Source organism: Sceloporus undulatus, chromosome 2 (assembly GCF_019175285.1).
Source record: "Sceloporus undulatus isolate JIND9_A2432 ecotype Alabama chromosome 2, SceUnd_v1.1, whole genome shotgun sequence".
NCBI lineage: Eukaryota > Metazoa > Chordata > Lepidosauria > Squamata > Phrynosomatidae > Sceloporus > Sceloporus undulatus.
In genome coordinates, this window is record NC_056523.1 from 13,743,156 (window position 1) to 13,765,975 (window position 22,820).

The window sequence follows — 22,820 nt, forward strand, 5'->3', positions numbered from 1 at the left end:
TGGAACTCCATGCAGGGAGGCATTAAACTCCGGCGAGCTGCTGCTTCCTCTTTTTTTCTCTTTCCCCTCCTCCTTCTTAATTATTCCGTTTTTTTTTTTCTTCTCCTCTCTCCTTTTTCTTCCTTTCTCCCCCCCCTCATCTTCTTTTTCTCTTTCTTACCTCTCTCTAAGCCCCCCCTCTTTTCTCAGGGTCCAGGGCTTCTCAAGGCTTTGCCCCATTAGAATGAAAAAAGGCTGTGCTCTGTCCCATAAATCCCTCCTAATTTGAGACATCCTGGGAAAAGAGGGGGCGAGGGTGGTGCGAGGGGGTTGGGGGTTGGAGGGGCAAGGAAAGGAGGAAGGGGGAATTGCTAAGAGGCTTGGGATGGGAAATGTAGTTTTGCAATGGCACAAGGGTCTGCCGTGGTCTTGCAAATGCTATGGCCTGCTTCGGAAGTGGAATGATTTAGTTTTCTAATGGCACAAGGGCTGCCTGTGATCTTGCCAATGCCTAGCCTGCTTGGAAGTGGGAAATGTAGTTTTCTAGGCACAAGGGGCTGCCTGTGATCTTGCAAATGCTATGCCTGCTTGTGGAGTGGAGAATGTAGTTTGCAATGGCACAAGGGTCTGCCTGTGATCTTGCAAATGCTATGCCTGCTTGGAAGTGGGAAATGTAGTTTTCAAGGCACAAGGTATGCTGTGGTCTTGCAAATGCTCTGCCTGCTTGGAAGTGGGAAATGTAGTTTGCAATGGCACAAGGGGCTGCCTGTGATCTTGCAAATGCTATGCCGCTTGGGATGGGAATGTAGTTTGCATGCAAGGGTTGCCTGTGATTTGCAATGCTCTGCCTGCTTGGGAATGGGAAATGTAGTTTCAATGGCACAAGGGGTGCCTGTGCTTGCATTGCAAATGCTATGCTGCTTGGGGTGGGATGTAGTTTGCAATGGCACAAGGTCTGCTGTGATCTTGCAAATGCTATGCCTGCTTGGAAGTGGGAAATGTAGTTTTCAAGGCACAAGGGCCTGTGTCTTGCATGCTATCTGCTTGGAATGGGAATGTGTTTCAAGGCAAGGTCTGCCTTGGTCTAATGCTATGCTGCTTGGGAGTGGGAAATGTTCTTGTAGATTGGGGGGGGGGGGTTTGGCCAGAAAGAGAAGTTAATTTCAGCCTTCTTCTAGGATAATGCCAAAGTTCTCCATTTTGAGCAATGCCTAGAAACATGCATTTTTTAACATTTTTAAAAGTATCAATTTTCACTGTGTCCTTAACATTGAAAATGTGGCCCTACATTGTCCTCATTTGTCCCAGTTGGGAGGGTCCTGCCTTATGGCCACCCTAATTCTAGGTTATGTTGAGTCTGCTTTTCAAGCTCTTGGCAGGCTTAGTTGTAAAACTTGGAAGATCTTCTAAAATTACTAAAAAAACACACACCCAGAACCCCCCAACATCTATTTCTAGAGCAATGGTCCCAGCTGTGCCCTTTTAAGAGATTTTGGACTTCATCTCCAGAGCCTCAGCCATATGGCCAATAGTCTGGGATCCTGGGAGCTGGAGTCCAAAAAAATCCTTAAAGAGCACACTTTGGGGATTCTGGGAGCTATAGACTGACAGGGAAATTGAAAAAGAACCCTGCTCTCCAGACATCCAAAACACACTGTAGAAATACGATTGAGACTATTTTGGTGGGTTTTTCAGGCTATGTGGCCTGTTCTATAAGAGTTTATTCCTGATGTTTCGCCAGGCATCTGTGGCTAGTATCCCTTGAACTTGCCTGGCTCAGTGCTAGGAATTCTGGGAACGTCGTTTTTGAGGCCTGATTCATACTACCTTACCAGATTGCAATTCGGCTCGAACCGGTTCAAATCAATTGCTGAAGGATTGGTGAGGGGGGGACCCTGCGCCAGCCATTTAACCCGCGTTTTATGAGCCTGATTTTTTCCCCCGGTCTCTTTTCCCCAATCGATTCAACGCGATTTAAATTTGCCCTCGGGTTGCTGGGCCAAATGTTCTGAATCGATTCATTCATGATGGAACCACAAGGGGTATTTTGATGCCGAAAATGACACAAAAACACGATCGGGCAAATGTCATAAACCTCGATCCTCGTTCGATTGCCGCCAATTTATCTTAAGGGGAAGGGGCCGGAATTGCAGGGAAAGTCCTCAGCCAGGCTTTATTCCCCCCACTGACTATAGCACCCCAAAAGCCCAACCTGAAAGAGAGAACCAAGAGAAGAGACCAAAATTAAAAACCCAGCGCCAACCGAAAAACCGTTAGGCAGGCAATGAACTATGCACCGCCTCTGTTTATAGGGTCACATGCTCATTATGAAAACTAAACAGAAGGAGGCGGGCTACTGCTGCATCTTCGGCCAATCCGTGGCTTCGGAACACCTAAAGGGCTCCATTGCTTCCTCCTTTTCATTGTGAGTGTAGTACTCAAGAGTTCAGGTAATAATAAGGGCGCCCTGAGTTCGGTGGCTTTTGAAGCTTCCTCTTCTGGGGTGTCTCTCTCCATCCCTATAAAAGGCAGGTGGTTTTGTAAACTCAGTCCTATGAGTTTACAATGACTTACCTAGTAATAATATTTTATTTGTCGTACGTTAATAAACACAAAACAAAAGGGCTAATTTCTATTTGTCATCTCGTTTTCATTCTTTTAAAGAGACTTTAAAATGTCTTATAAAGATAGTCTCGGACAGGGCTTAACTGCCATGGCTCCATGCTGTGGATCCTGGGATTGTATTTCGTAAGAGATTTGCCTTCCCTGTCACAGAGCTCTGAGACATGGCTTGAATGCCATAACTCCAGCTATGGGATCTGGGATTTGTAGTTTTGAGGGTTGCCTTCTTTGTCAGAGAGCTCTGGGACACTGCTTGAACGCCATGGCTTTTTGTTATTGGATCCTAGGATTGTAGTTTCGAGAGATTAAGCCTTTTCTGTCACAGAGCCCGGTATTAAAAAAGTGTTCAGATTATCAAAGTCTAAATTTCTCTCCAAAATTAAATCACGGATTCCATAGGATGGAGTCTGGCAGTTAAGCCGTATCCCAGAGTTTCAGGTCCTCTGACAACAGAAGCTAATATCTCTCAGAAACTACAGTCCCAGGATCCTATAGCTTGACCCCAGCAATAAAGCGTTCTCAAACTGCATTGTAATTCTGCATGCTAATGCTTTTTGAGTGCACTTTTTTCGCTCAGTGGGTCTTGCTCTGAAGGACACTCTGAAGTTTACTTTTCTGGAATCCCTGCTATGTTGTCGGTGAAATCAGGACTATACAGGTGCCTGCTTGCCACAGGCTAAATTTCTTTTCTGCCACAGTCAGGTCCTAAAGGTCCAGGAACCTTATCCAGTTTTCAGTCTTTTTGTTGTTGTTGCTGTGTGCCTTCAAGCTGTGTTCTGACTTATGGTGGCGTAAGGCAAACCCTGTCATGGAGCTTCTTGGCAAGATTTGTTCTGAGGAGCTTTGCCATTGCCTTTCCTTGAGGCTGAGAGGTGTGACTTGCCCAAGTACCCAGTGGGTTTCAAGCCAAGCAAGACTCGAACCCTGGCTCCAGGTTGTAGTCCACTGCTCAAATCACTACTAGAACAGTACTGCAATGCTACCACACTAGTTTTCGTCTTAACAACCCCCAAATCAACTGGCCATCCTGGTTGGGGGATTGTGGGAACTGTCGCAAAAAAGGAACTTTCCCAGCTTTGGGGCACACACATAGAAGATTTCACTGGAACACACGTCACAAAGGAGTTTATCACACGGAGACAAATGGTAAACTGCTGTGCAGAAAACAAGATTTTAATCCCGGTATGTTTGTCAGATGTGTTGGCGTGAAAGAGAAATAACGTGAAAATAATCCTAATGGAAAGGGCCTTTGTACTTTTAATTTAGTGAAAGTAAAAAGGATTGGTTTGACGACTTTGCTTCGGGTTATTTTCACGTTATTCTCTTTCATGCAAATGTTATTGAAAACACATCCTGCAAGTGTGGGTTTTTCAACTTTCTGTAGGTTAACCTTAAACATTGTCTGAAAAACAACCCGCAAATGTTTAAATTTACCATCTGAGACATCTAGATGTAAAGAAGATATTGGGGAAAGGGGGGGGGGTGGAGTGAGTATGGGATATATTGTAATGTGGAAATGTAAATATATATGTGTTTTTTTTGCTTCCTCAAAAGTATTTTTTTAAATAAATAAATTTAGTTTCTGCGGATTCATCCCAGGGTAAAACTCCTATATGAGTTTTACAGCAGTGCATCTATACTGTAGAAATAATGCGTTTGACCCCACTTTAGATGTTGGCTCCTTCCTATGGGTCCTGAGATTTGTAGTTTCACAAGGTCTTTAGCCTTTCTCTGCCCCACCACATGGTGTCACACAAACTATAAATCCCAGGGTTTTGCAGCAACATGTGTATACTCTTCTTTTTTGTGTATTGAAAACTTTCCCCCATGTTATTTTCTACCTCTGGTACCAATTTCTGTTAGAAAATATGCCAGAACAGCTCTACTTAATTATAAAGGTATACCTCTAAGTACAATATCGCGATGGTGAAGAGAAACACACAAATAACGTAACAGCAGCCTTTAATACAACAATACATCTGCACACATGTTTTAAAATTTCCAGATCATCAGGGAAGAGATTCATATGGCCCTCCACACATTTTGGATAGCAATTTCCAGGAGCCCTAGCCATAGGTGAGGAAGCTGGGAGTTGCCATCCAACAACATTTGGAGAGCCACAGAGTTCCTACTGGGACATACATAAGAGAAAAGTAGTCTCTATTTTATTAATTCAAGGCATTTTTAGCTGTGTTGCATAAAGACATTTGAACAATGAGCAACTGGAGCTGAAAGAATGCCAACAACAAATATCTTACAGAATAACGCAGGAAACAGTGCAGTCTCCCATCTTGTGGAGTAGAATTTCTTTGGGCTCGGTACCTTCAATGCCCCCCCCCTTGGGATTTCTTCTCCCATGTAACTCCAGCCAAAATACACTACAGAACAACCACTTTGAGACCACTTTAATGGTTGGCTCAGTGCCACAGAATTCTGGGAACTGTAGTTTCTGTGGCACCAGGCTCTCTGAGAGCGGCTAAATGTCTCCCAAAAATCCAGTTCCAGATTTCCTGGCACTGAGTCTGGAGAGTTAAAACGGTCTCAAACTGGATTATTTCTGCAGTGTGTTTTGGGCCTCCCTTGGACAATCCATTTCCTGCAAGCAAAAGCCTCTTTAACTGTAGATGATGGTGCCTTGGGCTTCCAGACAGGGCAATGAAGTGTGTTTTTGTTTTGGGTTTATAGGAATTGTTTTTTGTTGTTTTGCATATTAACAACTTGGGGTGTTAAGGATGAAGAAAGAAAGGAAAAGGAACTCAAAACCTAGGTTAAGCTCAAGCGGTTTGACTGGTCCTAGTAGTCAGCCACGATTTGCAGTTGCCAGGTCTCACACCTGCTGTGGCCTGCAGCTGATCAGGAAGTATTGAAGTGCTAGTGCTGAGCAGTGGCAAAGATTTTTTATTCCTTGAAAGATCCATAAATGACGTGACGGCTTATCACTCCCAAGTACATTTTTTCCCAAGGAAGCTCCTTCTCTTCTCAGAACTAGAAAAAAATATGAAGTGAGGCCAGCAGGGTGACTTTGAAAGCATACGGAAAAAGAGTACCGTTGTGATTCTACAGTAGCCCTCAGAGACATCGGGAAACTAGGAGACTTCTGACGCTTTCTAAGTATCTAAAGGTTAGTTTAAGGATGAACTATGGTGAACGAAAGAGACTCAACTGCTTTGGTCTTGATACAGGATAATCAGGAGATCATGTCTGCACCTCTGGTTGGCACAGAGAAATCACGGTGTAAAAGCACATTCTCTCTGGGGTACCAAAGGTTGAAACAAGATCTGCTGCAAGGAAAGAGACTAGTGGCTAATTTGGGGTTTGAGGCCTGCATGGCCAAGGTTATCCCAAGTCATCTCAAGACACAAGTAAACAAACAACCTCTAGACTTCCTTGAACACATTCTGGAAACCATAAGGGATTACCACAAAACTGCTAGAGGATCCCACCTCCATATAGCTCTAACTTCGAACCATCCCCTGGCTTGCTCTAATGAATGAAACATATGGACATCTGATATCATGCAAACAAACTCCATGGACACTGTAGCATCAGTTTCCAGAATTCTGCCTTGTCTGAGAACAGATATTATATATGACCAATAATGAAATTGAAATGAAATGAACTGAGGAATCTTAAAGCAGCAGAGACAAAAAGGATAATCTGTTTTAGTCTATCTGCTGTTGTTTTTTCTTGCAGCCTGTTGTACAGTTGCAAAAAGGATCTCAGACCACTGTTTCTTTTTCCTTGTTCCTATTAGTCACTGACCAATTAATCTAACATCAACAGGAGCTACAGAGTTAACTTCGGGGCGGGCCGTCAAGCTGAGTTGGCGTTTCCCAAGATATAAAAAGAAAGGGAAAATGGTCTCTCCAGAGAATGAAGATGCAGAATTGAATATATAGAGTCTCCTGTTCCGCATCAAAGAAGGTCACCCATCCACCTCCTATTCGGAGCACTCGTTCCTTTTAGGCTCTCCCTGCCAGGTCAGAAGATTATAAAAGGGGGGATTGTAGGCTGTATAGATACCTTCCCACTCCCCACAGCCCAGAAACCCCCCTCCAGGACTGAAGTCTATATCAGCCCTTTCTCCTCACAGAGTTTTCTGGCAACTCCTATACCCCAGGCTTCCTCACTTCCCACTGACACTTCCCCGAATGCCGCCTCCTGTGATCCCTCGCATCTAGAACGAAAGGCACACGTCAAACCTCTCAGGATTTTGGGTAAATTTTATAAACATTCCACCCCATTCTTACACGTATCGTTTTCAGATAGAATGAGTTGGGGATGAGCTGGTCTGGGCCAGGTGATGTTTCTGTTGGAGTGGGAAGGGAGAGATAAGGAAAATAATTTGTTAACAAAATAGTAGCACCATTTCACAGAGTACATGGGTCAAACTAGATCTTAAGTGGGAGAAGCCCCTTCATTTCCCTTTGTTTCCCTCCTACCACAAGATTTCTTCAGAGATATGTTCTTAACTGGACTTGCAAATTAGCCTGAATTTACCTTCTGATAACTACACTGTACCATGTGTTAGCATAGCAGCGGTGACTGGATCCGATCAGTTCTCTCTGGTTGGTCCCGACTGGTAGTGATAGGTCCAGGTCAGTTTAAAACCATCCAAAAATCTATAATAGATTAATAGAATTCATTATCATTCTCACACGTTAACACACTGTGCTTCACAACCCAAATGAACAGTGGAACCTTGATGAATATATCAGCAACTTTAAAACAAACCCACTCCTCTGAGAATTTGTAAGAATTCATCAGCTTCCAGCAGTTACCTTCTTGCAGCAGAAGTCCAGATACCAGAGTTTCTGGGAAGAAAAAAGGGAACGTGAGATTAAACATCCTAAATCTTATAATTACAACAATAATGACCATCTCATAAGGTCAACCTGCATGAGGAAACAGAATAAATAGTAAAAGAGTTCTAATACCTGGATCAACCATAGATGCAGTCAAGATATCAGAGAGACTAAGAATGAAGAGAGGGCAGCTATGAAAGAATTAGAGAAGGTCTAAAGAGCAAAGCTATACAACTAAGCACAAAAGTTAGACCATCCAAGCAATGGTTTCTCCATTACTCTTATGCGTGCAGAGCTAGACCATTTAGAAATGGATAAAAAGGAAAATAAATTCATCTGAGATGTGATGCTGGAGAAGAGTGCTGAGAATACCATGGACACCAAAAAAAAACTAAATGAAATGGGCCCTAGAAAAAGATCAAACCTTAATATCTCCTTAGAACTTAAAATGATTAACGAGGCTGTCATATTTTGGGCACATTGTGGAAGATAATTAACGCAAGAGAATTTATATAAACTGACTCAAAATAGCCATTGTTGGCATCGGTATCCCAATACATACTGGTGATTATGAGAGTATTCCACTAATACACTTATTTGAGTGCCTGAGTGAGTAGTAAGTTAAAAAATACGTTAAAATGTTTTTTTTTTTCACAATCTATGTGCTATAATTCAAAGACACATGTAATGGTTCATATCAACTTTCACTGATTCTTCCTTACCTGTATTGCTCTGCATGTTCTCTAGCAAAAGATTGTATCACCGAAATCGCTAAGTTTCCACTTCAGCGCAGGAGGAAACCGACTAGATCTGAAATGCTGTGTCACACCTGATAAAAAGAAAGTCAATGTTAACCCACCAATGCAGAATTTTTAAAGAGAGAAGTAAAAGAGAAGAGAAAGAAAACACAACATCAAAAAAGCAATGCGGAGTGGTTGGCATGAGATGTTATCTCATTCACTTCTAGGACCTCCAAAATTAGCATTCCAGGTCAGGCAATGCTTGTCTCTTTGCATCTTCCATGTCCAATTTTATGAAAGAAAATAAGTCATGCAAACATCAATAATCCACAGATTAAATTTCTTTGCTCTTCTGTTACATTTGCTGCCACGTGCATGGAACAGAAAATGTACAATGGTACCTTATGTGTCCTTACTTTCTAACACTCAATATCCCAGAGAATATAAGAGGCAACAGAAGACTGCTGCTCTTGACAATGACCAAAATCTCTAAATACCAACAACAAACTATTCATGTATTTTTGTGGGGTTTCATATGCCGGCCCACAGCCCACCCTCTGACCTTGTCCCTCCCCTGAACCTGACTCAATCCTGTTCAGGGCCAGTTCACATTCACTTACACCAGTTGTTGTTGTTGTTGTTATTATTATTATTTATTAGATTTGTTTATAAGCCGCGACGGTCTACCCGGCGTGTACAAAACCAAGTAAAAACTCAACTAAAAGAGAATATATAAAAAGCCCTGCCTATGGTGCACAATCTAAAAGTTGTTAAAACAACAAATTAAGAACATCATAAGAAACAAGTAAACAGACAATATATCCATATTGAGGCAAGCATCAGGAAAACCAGGACACAATCACAACTCCCTGGAACGCTTACAAAAGAACGGGGAAAACCACGGTTTCAAAACCTGCGCTGAGGGGGATTTGCTCTGGTTGGGTGTGAAACCCCGATCCGGTGTGTGCAAAAACTGACATCAGTGGGAACATCCCACTTTTAATCCAGTTTGGAGTTGGGCTAAAAGGTAGTCTGAATGGCCACCAAGTCTACCAAGTCATTGTGGGAAGACTACAATATTCTGTCTGAGGAGAACGGATAGAATCTACTACCTCTGCAAATCTCTTTTGAAATCCTAGAGGGAAAAGAGAGAAAGAGAGGAAGGAATGCACCTCCTGCCACAGGCTGTGTTAAATCCCTTCATATCCTGAACAGTACTTAACTATACTGTCGTCTACGAACATTGTTGTTTTATGTGCCTTCATGTTGTTTCCGACTTAAGGCAACCCTAAGGTGAACCCTATCAGGTTTTCTTGGCAAGGTCCTCAGAAAGGTTTGCCACTGTATCCCCTGAGGCGCTGAGCGAGTGACTTGCCCAAGGTCACCCAGTGAGTTTCCAAAACCCTGCGTCTCCAGAGTCCAAGTCCACATGCTCAAAAACTTACTATACTACATGACTGTCTACCTAACATATATAACTTAAACTATTGCAGGCAATGTTATGAAACTGAGGGTAATTTGGTCTCCTTCTTGTTCTTTTAGACGCCCGCAACCTAGTACGTATGAGTACGTACAACATGGCCGCGCCTGTTTATCAGGCGCTGACCATTTTGATGTATGACACTAGCGTCCACACGTTGCGGCGCCAGGTCACGTTGTGGTGCGCCAATGGTGCACTGCGGCATCAACTGCACTCTGCAAAAAAACAAGCCGCTTTTTGTGGCTTTTTCTTTGCCACCGCAGCCCTGCGGTATATCTGCCTACGGCTTGCCGGCAGCCCAAATTGCACCGCCCGCCAGACCACCTTTAAGGACAGTCTGTAGCGCCGCTATGCTACCTATATAAAATCATAAGGCAAAACAACAGATACCTAGATATACTTGTACATCCCAGATACACCTCTTTGAAAACATGGAGTGAGCCTACCTTTCCTACAGCCACCATTTTTGCCACAACCTCAAATAAATAAATTGAAGTCTCAGTTCCCCTTTACCATCTCACCTCCATGATGAGCTGTAGTGTGTGTATAAGCAGTTGTCTTAATTTTGAATATTCATTGTAAGTCCATTTAAAATATATTTACATGTTTTAGCTGTCTTAATCTTGTTTTTATAATATTTGATATTAATTCTTTTTAACTTTTGTAATTAATGTTTTAAATAAGTTCAGAAGACAACGTGCCAACTAGAGCAGTACTGGAGATGGAATTCTCCTGTATGATTATTTCTGTTTTTATTTTTATTTCATTTTGCTCAAGGAGGTGCAATGGCATGATGGGGCCACTGAAAACGCTTGGATGTGTGACCAGGGATGATTTCCACCCCTACTAGACACAGTTATTTGAGCACATCCCATTTAAGTCAGGGAATTTATTTCTAAAGAGACTTGTTAGGATTGTTTTCTTAGGCCTTGTTTGCAGGGCCAAAGAAAAAAAAAGCCTTCCCCATTACCTTGGAAGGCAGACTGGACAATGCAAGCACAAAGCCTAGATCTGGTGTGACAACAGACAAGTGTTCATCATAGCCAGGTTTTACCCTTCTTACCCTGGTTTTGAAAATCCTGTTTGCTTGGATCTTTCCACAAGATCTAGAGCCTAGTTCTGGGCCAGGCAGCTCCATGAACCACCCTCCATGTCTGTCACTGCTGCCACTCTGAGGTCGAATGATGCCATGGACTGTCGCTGGAGGTTTGTTTGACCTCCAGTAAAGTGATCTGCAGTGGTGCTATGGAGGTCGGTTGGACATGTGTTCGATGTGCGGGAGTAAAACAGAAAGTTTTGCAATGGGAGGATGGGCAAGGATATGCAGGTTGCCTGCAGTGCAAACAGGGCCTGAGATCAACAAACCTGGCTATCAAACATTTATTGGTCCCTTTAATCTATATAGGTGAAGGACCATTCTAGATTCAAGCCATTCATCCCTTTGCGAGGAGGCTGGGCCATTTCACCACCATCTACCATAAGGAATTCATGTGGTTTACAGCTCTTCCATTTCCTTATTAACTTTTGGGAGAAACCTTGAGCCCGATATGCTCTTTTTCTGGCCACTGCTTCGAGCTCTTGCATTTAGTCACCGAAAATTTCTGTTGCTACAGAAATGCGTGTGGTTTTTGAAGTCGTTACGTCTTGTCCTCTCTGTTTCTATTCTCTCTGCAATAGATTTTTTTAAAAAAATGTGAATGTATATGACAGGAATACTGTTTGCATTACAACTCCAGGACAGCAGCATGACACTGATTATATAATGAAGCAATCAAAAAAAGTTATCCACAATCCAAAAAAAATGTTGTTTTCCAACCATAATGAGTCTTGCAACATCAACTGGAGCTCAGTTCAGTATATCAGTTATATATGATTTCTAGAGACGGGAAGGATCTTTCGGCTTTAACTATTTGGGTTAACTGGAGATTGTTTGTCTTTTCAGTATTTTCTGCAAAAAGGATTGAAAAAGTCGGGCAGAGCAACAGGAATAGGGAAGTTATGTGCGGATTTCAATGAAGGCAATAAGCCAATTGTAATGCGTTTTAGAATATGGTATTTGGGAGATCTGATTCCAATCACCCCTGGATTATTGAAGCTTACTGGCGTGACTGCATCCACTAAGGACTTTATTCACATGGGGTAACTTGCAGATTTTAATGGTGCATTATTCCATGTGATAGTTGCGTGACCACAGTAAGCTTTTCACATTTCTTTAGTTCATGTTGTTATCTTTCCCACATTGAGTTGCATTGTTGCTGTCCTTAATTAATATGCTCAACTCCGTTTTCCTATGTTCTGTCTGTAGCTACAATTTCAAATATAGTTTTTAAAAACAGGTTGTAGAAAACTCCAAGCTTGCCACATTTGTGATGTTTGGGTTAGTCAATAAAAATATTACACAACCTGAATTTTGCAGAGAGTTGTTATTCCAGATTTCAATAGGGAGCAGATTTCATATACAATCTGGGAACAGAAGTACAGTCGGCGCTCCTCCATATCCATGGATTTAAACATCCACAGTTTGAAAATATTTCAAACAGGAAACCTTGATTTTGTAATTTTATATAAGAGACGCTATTTTACTATGTAACTGCATTTAATGGGAATTGAGCATCCACAGATTTTGTTACTCATGGGAGTCCTGGAACCAAACCCCAGAGGATACCTTTCTTTGAAGAAATGATTCAGGCCACAGCTGTTCCTGCTGGCTTTTGTCCCCAAACAGAACACTTTTAGTTTTAATAACATAAAATCTACTAGCACTGGCACCTTCTGGGCTTGGCTGCTCAATAATTTCTTAGAGGGCAGGTATAACTATTTAGAAATTGAGCAAAGTTAAAGCCAGTGTGGTGTAGTAGTATGATCATTGTACTACTATTCTGGAGACCATGGCTTGAATCTCCACTCAGCCATGGATGCCCACTGGTGATCTTGGGCAAGTCACACTTTCTCAGCCTCAGAGGAAAGCAAAGGCAAACTTCCTCTGAACAAATCTCGCCAAGAAAACACCATAATAGGTTTGTGTTAGGGTCACCATAATTTGGAAACAAGTTGAAGGCACACAACAACAACAAAAATCAGTTCAGGCTTTCCTAGCACAGCCATTACAAAATTATTGCCTGAACAAAAATAGATTTGACCCAGCAACTGGACCAGCCTGGTAAGTCAGGTGGTCCCATTTTCTGTTGCTCAAGAGAACAGGACCTGGAGCAATGGATCCAAACTACAGGAAAGGAGAATCCACATCAACATTAGGAAGAACTTCCTGACAGTGAGAGCTGTTTGACGGTGAAATACACTGCATCAAAGTGTGGTGGAGTCTCCTTCTTTGGAGGTCTTTAAACAGAGGCTGGATGGCCATCTCTCAGGGATGCTTTGATGGTGTCTTCTTGCATGGCAAAATGGGATTTGATTGGATGGTCCTTGGGGTCTCTTCCAGCTCTCTGATTCTATGAATCCCTTGTACTCCATATAAACCATGCATAAAACAATGCAAATAATGATGGTGATTGTGAACAATTAAGTTCCCCCCCCAAAAAAAAAAACATATTTATTGGTTTTTAAAAGCACATTTTACATGTAAGTTTCCTGAGAAGTATCATTCACAGGGTCACCATGTTATGCCCAAGTTTGTAAGGGCAACCTGTTTATCCGGAGAGCGTGTAATGAAAACCTCTCCCTCCATGAACTTATTCAGAGCAGGGCTGACAAAGACATTGAGACACCAAATTTGGTTTTAAACACCATGCATGTAACATTTATTAAATCACAAAAGTAACACAAACATTGATTATCAAGAGCTCTTTCACTTACACATTCATACAATACTCACACACACTTTCCTTCCGCCAAACATTGATCAGGTGTTCTCGAAGGTTGGGGATGACACCGTTGCCGCAGGTGATGCCAACAAAATGGAGATGAAAGTCCAGGGTCTTCATACTTTTTCTTCTCTCTGGCTTTTGGCTGCTGAAGTCTTGCAATATTGCAGCCCATTACTCAACTTCTTCTTTTGGGAGGAGACAGGTTGTTCAGATCACTCCGTGTTCAAAGCAACTCGTTCTGTTCAAAGCCCTTCATTGTCCTGTCAGTTCCTCTTCATGGCGACTCAGGAGATAAGGTCCTTTCCGGTCATGGTTCGTCACACCTGGACAGCACTCCGCTTCAGCTTCCAAGTTTTCAGACTTTCCTCGCCTCGGTTGCCAAATACCTTTGTCACATCAATACTTTGCACGGAACCATCTTGTTTGGTTCTTTAGCTTCTTTTAAAACACCATTCCTTGGTTCTTTGGTTCTTCAGCTCTGGGTTTAAGTCAGAACTCACTCATTCATCTTACAACCATGGGTTGAAATCAACTTGAGGGCAGTTAACCACAACAGCAATCCTGACAATAGACAAAGACTAGATTTGCTTCAGGAAGATGGCTGAATCACAGAATTCTCACACCACAACAATGACAAAGCTTCTCATTCCTGCAAGACAAGAACACAAGAAGTAAGAGGGGTGGGCTCTGCCTCCCACCAGCTTCAACCCAGACGCATCCCCGGCTTCTGTCTGGCGACTTCATCCCTGACTTCCACCTGCCAATTTCCACCAGCTTCCACCCATGAAGATCCACTGATTCATCACATTCACTCAGACAGAGAGAGAGGGAGGGAGAGAGAGGCTCACCTCGACCACACTGCCTCACTCAGTCACCCACCCACTCACTCACTCACAGACACTCACAAACTGATTCACACACTCACACTCATACACTCACTCACACATTCACTGTCAAAATCCAGAAGTATATGGATCTGTCATGATGGGATATATGAGAGGATATCGTAATATGTTGGTATAGTGATGTGGTAATATTTTAATATGGCTAAATAGGAATAATGGCTAATGGTAAAACAGTGCTATGGTTAAGCAGAGGGAAGCACAAAGGGAGGAAGGCAAGCAACAGAGGGGGACTGCTATCCGATTGAAATGCAAAATGGGAACAAATGGACAATTACTGGAAAAGTTACTGTCAGTCAATTTCATTGCAATGTTTTCTTGGCTTTTCAAATCTTAGTTCGTTGGTCCTGACAAAGTGTCAACTCTCCCTCCAAACTTCCTAAGAAGCAATCACATTTGGCTCGAGGCAAAACAGACCTGGAGGAGCCCTCCCAGGGCAAGACAAGCAGAGGCCAGGTGGCCACAGCCTGGGAAGGGCAGGAGGACTTTGGCCCAGGAGCTGGAGTGAGAAGACCTTGATGTGCCAAGGGAGACGCAGGGTGCAGCAGGTGGTTTGGGGTGGAAGCCCCATTGACAGTGTGGAGGCGTGTAGTAGATTGGTCCCACATTATGAGAACTGGGAGGACTGGTTCATGGATTATGAAGGGAACAAGAAAATGAGGGAGGGACTGTGAGAAGAAGCCCCGCTAAGCGGAGTGGAGGAAGACAGGTGGTTTCAGAAGCCAATGATCAGCGCAAGGCAGGGATTGCTAGAGGGGAAGGAAGTGCTACTGAACACGGTGGCTGAAGAGGTAGTGGCCCAGCTCACTAGAACCAGGGTGGGACCTTTGGTCCCAGGAGGGAAGCAGGCTGTAGGTGGATGGGCAGCCCCTGGAAGGAGCACTGTAGCAGAAGAAGAAGTACCCTCCACACCAGCTTGACCCACATGACTGTGGAGGCTGGTCCTAGGTGGAGCACGACTCCCCAGCAGCTGGCCCGAGCCCCTGCCAGTCGCACCCAGAACCTGATCACCAGACAACTGGGAGTGCAGCACAGGTGGAGGCACACATGTGTAAGTGGAGTCCTACATTTCTGAGCGAGGCTGCAAAAGTGAGGCGCGTGACTTCCCACCTGGAAGGTGAAGCGACAGACTGGCTCATACAACTTTATGATACCGGAGCTGCAGAATTGCAGAGTTTGCCTAAATTCATGGTCGAGCTACAATCCCAATTCGGAGACCCCTTCTGGACAGAGAATGCTCAATCCAAGTTGATGGTGCTCACATAGGGAGGCCGCTCCATGACAGAATATGCTACTGAGTTCCAGGGGCTGGTTGCGCAAGTCCCGGATTGGCCTGAGGCAACCAAATTGCAGCATTTCAAAGCAGGCTTGCACATGGACCTGCTGAAGTGGATTTGGAGGACAGACAACTCAAATACCATGAGGGAATGGATCTAATCAGCAGGGGAAGCTGAAATTATGAGGGAGGAGATCCGCTTAGTATTGCAATGGAAACTGAGAGTGGGCAAGGGAGCAAACTAAAACCCAAGCCACTCCCAGGGAAAGGAACAGGGAACCAAAGTTCATAAAATGTGCTAGAGGCTGAGAAGGCTCAGACTCTGCCTTGCCCTGACCGAAAGGACCATTCACAGGGCATCTCAGCAAAGGGAGCATCCCCTCCTCTATGGTGGGAGACCAGTGGTGCGCCAGCAAGGAACCAAGCAGCCAGGCCCACGAGGTGGCAAACCAAGACGATGTGGAGGCTGAGATAATGGCAAACATGACTGAGTTGGAGGACAATGCTGTGCCAGCTGAAAACTTCAGTGGTCGGTCTCAGGCAGCGGTGGAGGTCAGCCATATATCCACAGTGCTGTACTTCAAGCATGAATGGAGGGCTCCCCTTATACACCCTGGAGGTTAAAGTGAAAGACTGAAAAAGCGGACGGAGTATGAACCTGATAGTGGCTATAGACTTGTAGTGCACTCGGTGCTTCATCAACACAAAAATAGTGTGAGTGATAGGGCTGGACATCAAAAAGGTGGGGCACACCATCACTTTTGAATAGGTGGACAGTTCTACCATGGGAGGAAAACCCGCTATTGAAAAAACGGGGACAATTTGGCTTAGGGTTGCAGAGCACTGGGAGAAAACCAAGTTTGGACCCACTTTGCACTACCAGGTGATCCTGGGAATAGACTGGTTACACTTTCACAATCCCAGGATCCGGTGGGGGTCAAGAGAACTGGATTTTGATGATCTGGGATGCAGGACCCAAACCAGTGACAATAATCCGAATGTAGGGGAGAGCACAGTGGCGGCTTTGAGCCAATCCTACCCGCTGCAGGAGTGGATCGAAAGCGCCACTCGGGAGGATCAGCTGAGCTACCCTCTGTATATCGGGACTTGGTGGGGGTTTTAGAGGAAAAGGAGGGTGATCAACTTCCACCCTACCTGGAGAAAGACTGTGCCATCAAACTAGTGCCCAGAGCGGAGCCTCCAAAGAGCAGTACCAATAAAGACAGGTTGCTTACCTGTAACGGTATTTCTTTGAGTGGTTATCTACGATTTCACACAAATGAGTAATTCTGCACCTGCGCAGTAAACTTCAGAAACTTCTTGAATCACTGGGCAAAACTTAGTTTGCAACTTTTTTGGCTGTACCTCCACCTACCCTTATGAAGCCCCTAGTGTTCCCGCCCTTTTCCCAGTTCCCTTTTCTGCTGTGTTAGCAACTTCAAAGGAACTTTGCTCAGAATCGCTTGTTCTTCTAACCGATTTGATATCGGATTGACCATTTGGCTACGAAATTTGACCACTCTTTTTGGATTTGGACTTGGGATAGGCATAAATCGTTCAACTCAGGTTGGATTGAATGTCTGCATTAACTGACGATTAGCTGTCCCTGGTTGCAGAGGACAATTTAAACTGTCATGGGCATGTTTACATAATAGCATGCAGCCTGAGGGGAAGGACATATTCATAAAATTGTAACATGAGAATGGTGATGTCCTCCTTCAGTATGGAGGGAGTACCACATCCCCCGACTCAGCTATATAGGGATAGTAATTATGTCGAGTCTTGGTTAGGAAGGAATATGCACACTGTATACCCGACCAATGGCGGCCTCTCTCAATACCTTGGGAGCAACCTGAGATACATCTCGGTTTTGAATGAAATAGGAGGCAGTTACGAACCATACAAAGGTACACTTAGGCATAGAGACAATAACCATATCCCCGAATCAGAATGACCGTGTGCCAGGGTGATCATGGCTCGGAGGCAAACAAATGATCAATGGTAGTGGTTCAAGTGACAAATTGTAGGAACCATAATATGCCTCGAAAGGGAGGGGACACACATGGTGCCAGATTTGGCAGAGCACTAGCAGATAGTGGCCCTCAGTACCAAGGCCATACTATGGCCCCAAATCAGGTAGGAATGAGCCACTGGTGCACCTCGATATCTAGAGGGGAAAATCATGGCTCCAAATTAACAGACAGCCCACTGGTAGTTGACCTTGCTACAGAGGCAGCAACTATGGCCTTGAACCCAAAACAGCATCAGCCACATTGGCTCTTGAGGACAGACAGTCGAGGCCATGAAATCAACCAGGTGGCAGTGAGGAGTGTAACCGATTTGATATCAGATTGACCATTTGGCTATGAAATTTGACCATGCTTTTTGGATTTGGACTTGGTGATAGGCATAAATCGTTCGACCTTGGACTGTTTGACCATCCCTTTGCTTATTGACTCAGCTTGGATTGTTGGCACTATGGCCACATGCTCCACCACCTTTAAGAGATGGGAAAAGTGTGGTGATAAGATTCCAAGGCAGGATCAACACACTTCTTGCCTTCTCTCCTTGGGTGAAGGGCCCAATGAGCAGTCTTGCACCTAAGTCTATGACCCCTCAGTCCTGCAAGAACCAGGACTTGAGGATTAAAGAGGCCCTGTATGAGCAGGCCTTGCACCCTTCCTTGGCTCCTCCAGCTCAGCCTTCTGTAGTCTCAACAAGATCTGAACCTGAGGGATCATTGGTAGTGGTTTGAGAAATGAATTGTAGGAGCCGTAACAGGCCTTGAAAAGGAGGGGACAAGCATGGCGCCAGAATTGGCAGAGTGCTCGCAGGTAGTGGCTTTCAGTAATGAGGACACACTATGGCCCCGAACGAGGGAGGCATGAGCCATAGTGCACATCAATATCTAGAGGGGGAAATCATGGCTCCAAATCGACAGAGTGTCCGCTGGTAGTTGACCTCGCTACAGTGGGAGCAATTATGGCCTTGAAACCAAACCAGAATCAGCCACATTGGGTCTTAAGAACAGTCATTGAGGCCACAAAATCAACCAGGTGGTGGCAAGGAGCATGCAACGGCACCAATAATGGCCCTAAGAAACTGAAAGGCCAGGTGCATTAGAATCCACTTATGTAGCTTAAAACGGTACCGACGGTGGGGCCTTAATATTTGTTCTCCCAAAGGATTGTCAGGACAGAATGCGGCTAAACCATGATGGGAACTTGGCTACCACCCGATATTTGGGGAAGGTGCCATGTAGGATCGCCTATAGGCCAATCAGGGACGCCTCAGAGAGACAGGACTTGACGAGCATCAAAGGAGGGATGCGAGGCAATAGGTTTGACCCCAGAGAGTCAAGGACTGACAAGGGCAGAGATAGGCTGTGAGTGAATCGGTTTGAGCCTGGAGCGTCAAGAAGGATCAAAGTGTGGATGTGAGCCAATCACTTTGACCCCGGAGAGTCAGAGATCAACGAGGATTGATGACAAGCTTCAGGTCAATCACTTTGACCCTAGGGAGTCTGGGCCCGATATGGATTGTACTCGGACGGGACTGACGAGGATCAAAGTCGGTTTCCAAGCAAATTAGTATGACTCCAGAGAGTCAGAGACCAATGAGGATCGACCTCGGGCTCCCAGCCAATCAGTTTGATCTCAGAGACTCAGGGACCGACGATGGTCGAAATTGGGCTGCAAGCCAATCGATATGAGCCTAGAACGTTAGGGACTGATGAAGATCGAAGTCGGGTAACCATCCAGTTTGTTTGACTCAGGAGAGTCAAGGAGCAAGAAGTGTCAACGTTGGGCTGCAAGCCATCAAATTTGTTTGATTCTGGAGAGTAAGGGAGCAATGAAGATCAACGTAGGGCTCCCAGTACCTATTTAGAGGTTGCTTACCTGTAACGGTATTTCTTCGAGTGGTCATCTGCGAATTCACACAACTGGGTTATTCTACGCCTGCGTAGTAAACTTTGGAAACGTCTTGAATCAGTGGGCAAAACTTAGTTTGCAACTTTTTGGCAATAACCCTGCCCACCCTTATGAAGCCTCTAGTGTTCGTGCTCTTTCCCTGGTTCCTTTTTCTGCCGTATTAGCAGCTTTAAAGGAACTTTGCTTGGAATTGCCTGTAAGATTGCCTGTAAGCCAATCAGGGATGCCCCAGAGAGACAGGATTCGACGAGCATCAAAGGAGGGATGCAAGGCAATAGGTTTGACCCCGGAGAGTCAGGGACCGACAAGGGCAGAGGTAGGCTGTGAGTGAATCAGTTTGACCCAGGAGCATCAAGGAGGATCAAAGTGTGGGTGTGAGCTTTGATCCCGGAGAGTCAGGGACTGACAAGGGCAGAGGTAAGCTGTGAGCGTATCGGTTTGACCCTGGAGCTTCGAGGAGTATCAAAGTGTGGGTAACAGTGCTGAAGGTTGCAAAGAAGGACTACAAAGGTTTTGTGGATCACAAGAGGGGCAAAGAATGGGAGGTTGGACCAGGGAGCAAGGTTTATCTGTCCACTAAACATTTAAAGACTCATCAACCTTCCAAGAAACTGGGACCAAAATTTGTAGGATGTTTTGTGATAAAAAGGCTGACCAATGAAGTGACTGCTGAAATGGACCTGCGTAAAACCTATAGGCATTTGCATCCAGTGTTACATTTCAGCCTCCTGAAACCAGTGTTAGTTGCAGATCTCTGGAGGGTAGATCCGGAGCCCCCTCCCCCACTGGTGGGGGAGGGGGAACAGTACTTTGAAGTGGCCAAAATTTTGGACACAAGAGGGCACCAGGGCAAGTTGCAGTACCTAGTCAATTGAAAATATTTTCTGGACTCTCATAATGAATGGGTGTATGCCAGACATGTAAATGCTCCAGACTTAATTTGCTTGTTTCATGAACATTATCCCAATAAACCAGGGAGGGATTATTAAAGTGGGTATTCTAGCTCTGAGGTGGAGGAATGACAGAATCCAGAAGTATATGGATCTGTTATGATGGGACATATGAGGGGATTTAGTAATATGTTGATATAGTGATGTGGTAATATTTTGATATGGTAAAATAGGAGTAATGGGTTATGGTAAAACAGTGCTATTGTTAACCAGAAGGAAGCAGAGCGCTCGCAGATAGTGGCCCTCAGTATCGAGGGCATACTATAGTCCCGAATCAGGGAGGAATGAGCCAGTGGTGCCCCTTGACATCTAGAGGAGAAAATCATGGCTCTCAGAAACTGAAAGAAACAGCATTAAAATCCTCTTGTATAGCTTAACACGTTACCGACGCTGGGCCTTAATACTTGTTCTCCCAAAAGAGTGTCAGGATGGAAGGTGGGCATACAATGATGGCAACTTGGCTACCACCAGTACCTGGGGAAGGTGCCATGTAAGATCACCTGTAGGCCAATCAGGGACACCCTAGAGAGACAGGGGTCAATGAGCATTGAAGGAGGGATGTGAGGCAATAGGTTTCACCCTGGTGAATCAGGGACCGACGAGGCCAGAGGTAGGATGTCAGCCAATCGGTTTGACCCTGGAGCATCGAGAAGGATCAAAGTGTGGGTATGAGCCAATCACTTTAAACACGGAGAGTCAGGGATTGACAAGGATTGATGTCAGGCTGCAAGTCAATCAGTTTGACCTTGTGGAGTCTGGGACCGATGTGGACTGAAGTTGAATAGGACTGATGAGGATCAAAATCGGGCTGCAAGCCAATTGGTATGACTCCAGAGAATCAAGGACCAATGTGGGCTGATGTTAGGCTGCCATTCAATCTGTTTGACACCAGAGAGTCAGGGACCAATGAGGGTCAAAGTCGGGCTGCAAATGAATCAGTATGATTCTGGTACGTCAGGGAACGATGAATGTCAGGCTGCCATCTAATTGGTTTTCCCCTGGAGAGTCAGGGACCGATGAAGTTCGAAGTCGAGCATCCATCCAATTGGTATGACTCCAGAGAATCAGGGACTGATGAGAATTGAAGTTGGGCTGCCATCCAATCAGTATGACCTTGGAAGGTCAGTGCCCAGTGATGATCGAAGTCAGGCTGCGATCCAATTGGTTTGACCCCAGAAAGTCCAGGAGCAAAGAGGACCAAAGTCGGGAGCAGCCAATAATTACTCCCTCTCAGAAGTACAATAGCCATTAGCCGTTAGCGAGTGGCCTTGAAAAAGGTTCTTTTCAGCAAAAAGAGTGGCTCTAGAGAGGCAGGGGTCGACAAGCATCAAAGGAAGGATGTGAGGCAATAGGTTTGAAACTGGAGAGTCTGGGACTGACGACAGCAAAGGTGGGCTGTGAGCCAATCGGGTTGACCCTGGAGCAACAAAGACAATCAAAATGTGGCTATGAGCCAGTTGGTTTAATCCCATAGAGTCAGGGACTGATGAGGATTGATGTCGGGCTGCAAGTCAATCAGGTTCACCGTGAGAAGTCTGGGATTGAGGAGAAGTGAAGTTGGAAAGGACTGACGAGGATCACAGTCAGGCTTCAAGCCAATTGGTATGACTCCGGAGAGTCAGGGATTGACGGGGGTTGAAGTCAGATTGCCATCCAAATGGTTTAATCCCAGAGAGTAAGGGATCAATGAGGATAGAAGTTGGGGTGCCATCCAATTGGATGGTTCGTGGAGGGTCAGGGACTGATGATGATTGAAGTCGCGTTGCCATCCAATAGGATAGACCCCGGCGAGTCAGGAACCGATGAAGATTGAAGTTGGGCAACCATCCAATTGGTATGACTCCAGGGAGTCAGAAACTGACGAGTGGCAATGTCAGGCTGCCATCCAATCGGTTTGCCCCCCAGAATGTCAGGGGCCGATGAAGATCGAAGTTGGGCAGCCATCCAATTGGTATGACTCCGGAGAGTCAGGGACCGACGAGAATTGATGTCAGGTTGCAAGCCAATCAGTTTGCTGCAGGCAGGTCAGGGATGGATGAAGATTGAAGTTGGGCAGCCATCCAATTGGTATGACTCCGGAGAGTCAGGGACCGACGAAAATTGATGTCAGGTTGCAAGCCAATCAGTTTGCTGCAAGCAGGTCAGGGACGGATGAAGATCGAAGTTGGGCAGCCATCCAATTGGTATGACTCTGGGAAGTCAGGGACCAACGAGGGTCAACATTTGGCTGCAAGCTAATCGGTATGATTTCAGAAAGTCAGAACCCATGAAGATTGAAGTTGGGCAGCCATCCAATCAGCTTGACTGCAG

At 44.9% G+C, this 22,820-nt stretch overlaps 1 protein-coding gene across 1 annotated transcript in view; it reads right to left on the minus strand.

Moving 5' to 3' along the window:
- The window catches only part of LOC121921934 (zinc finger protein RFP-like), an 86,839-nt gene that overhangs the window by 13,773 nt on the left and 50,246 nt on the right, over positions 1 to 22,820 (minus strand). The window lies entirely within an intron of this gene.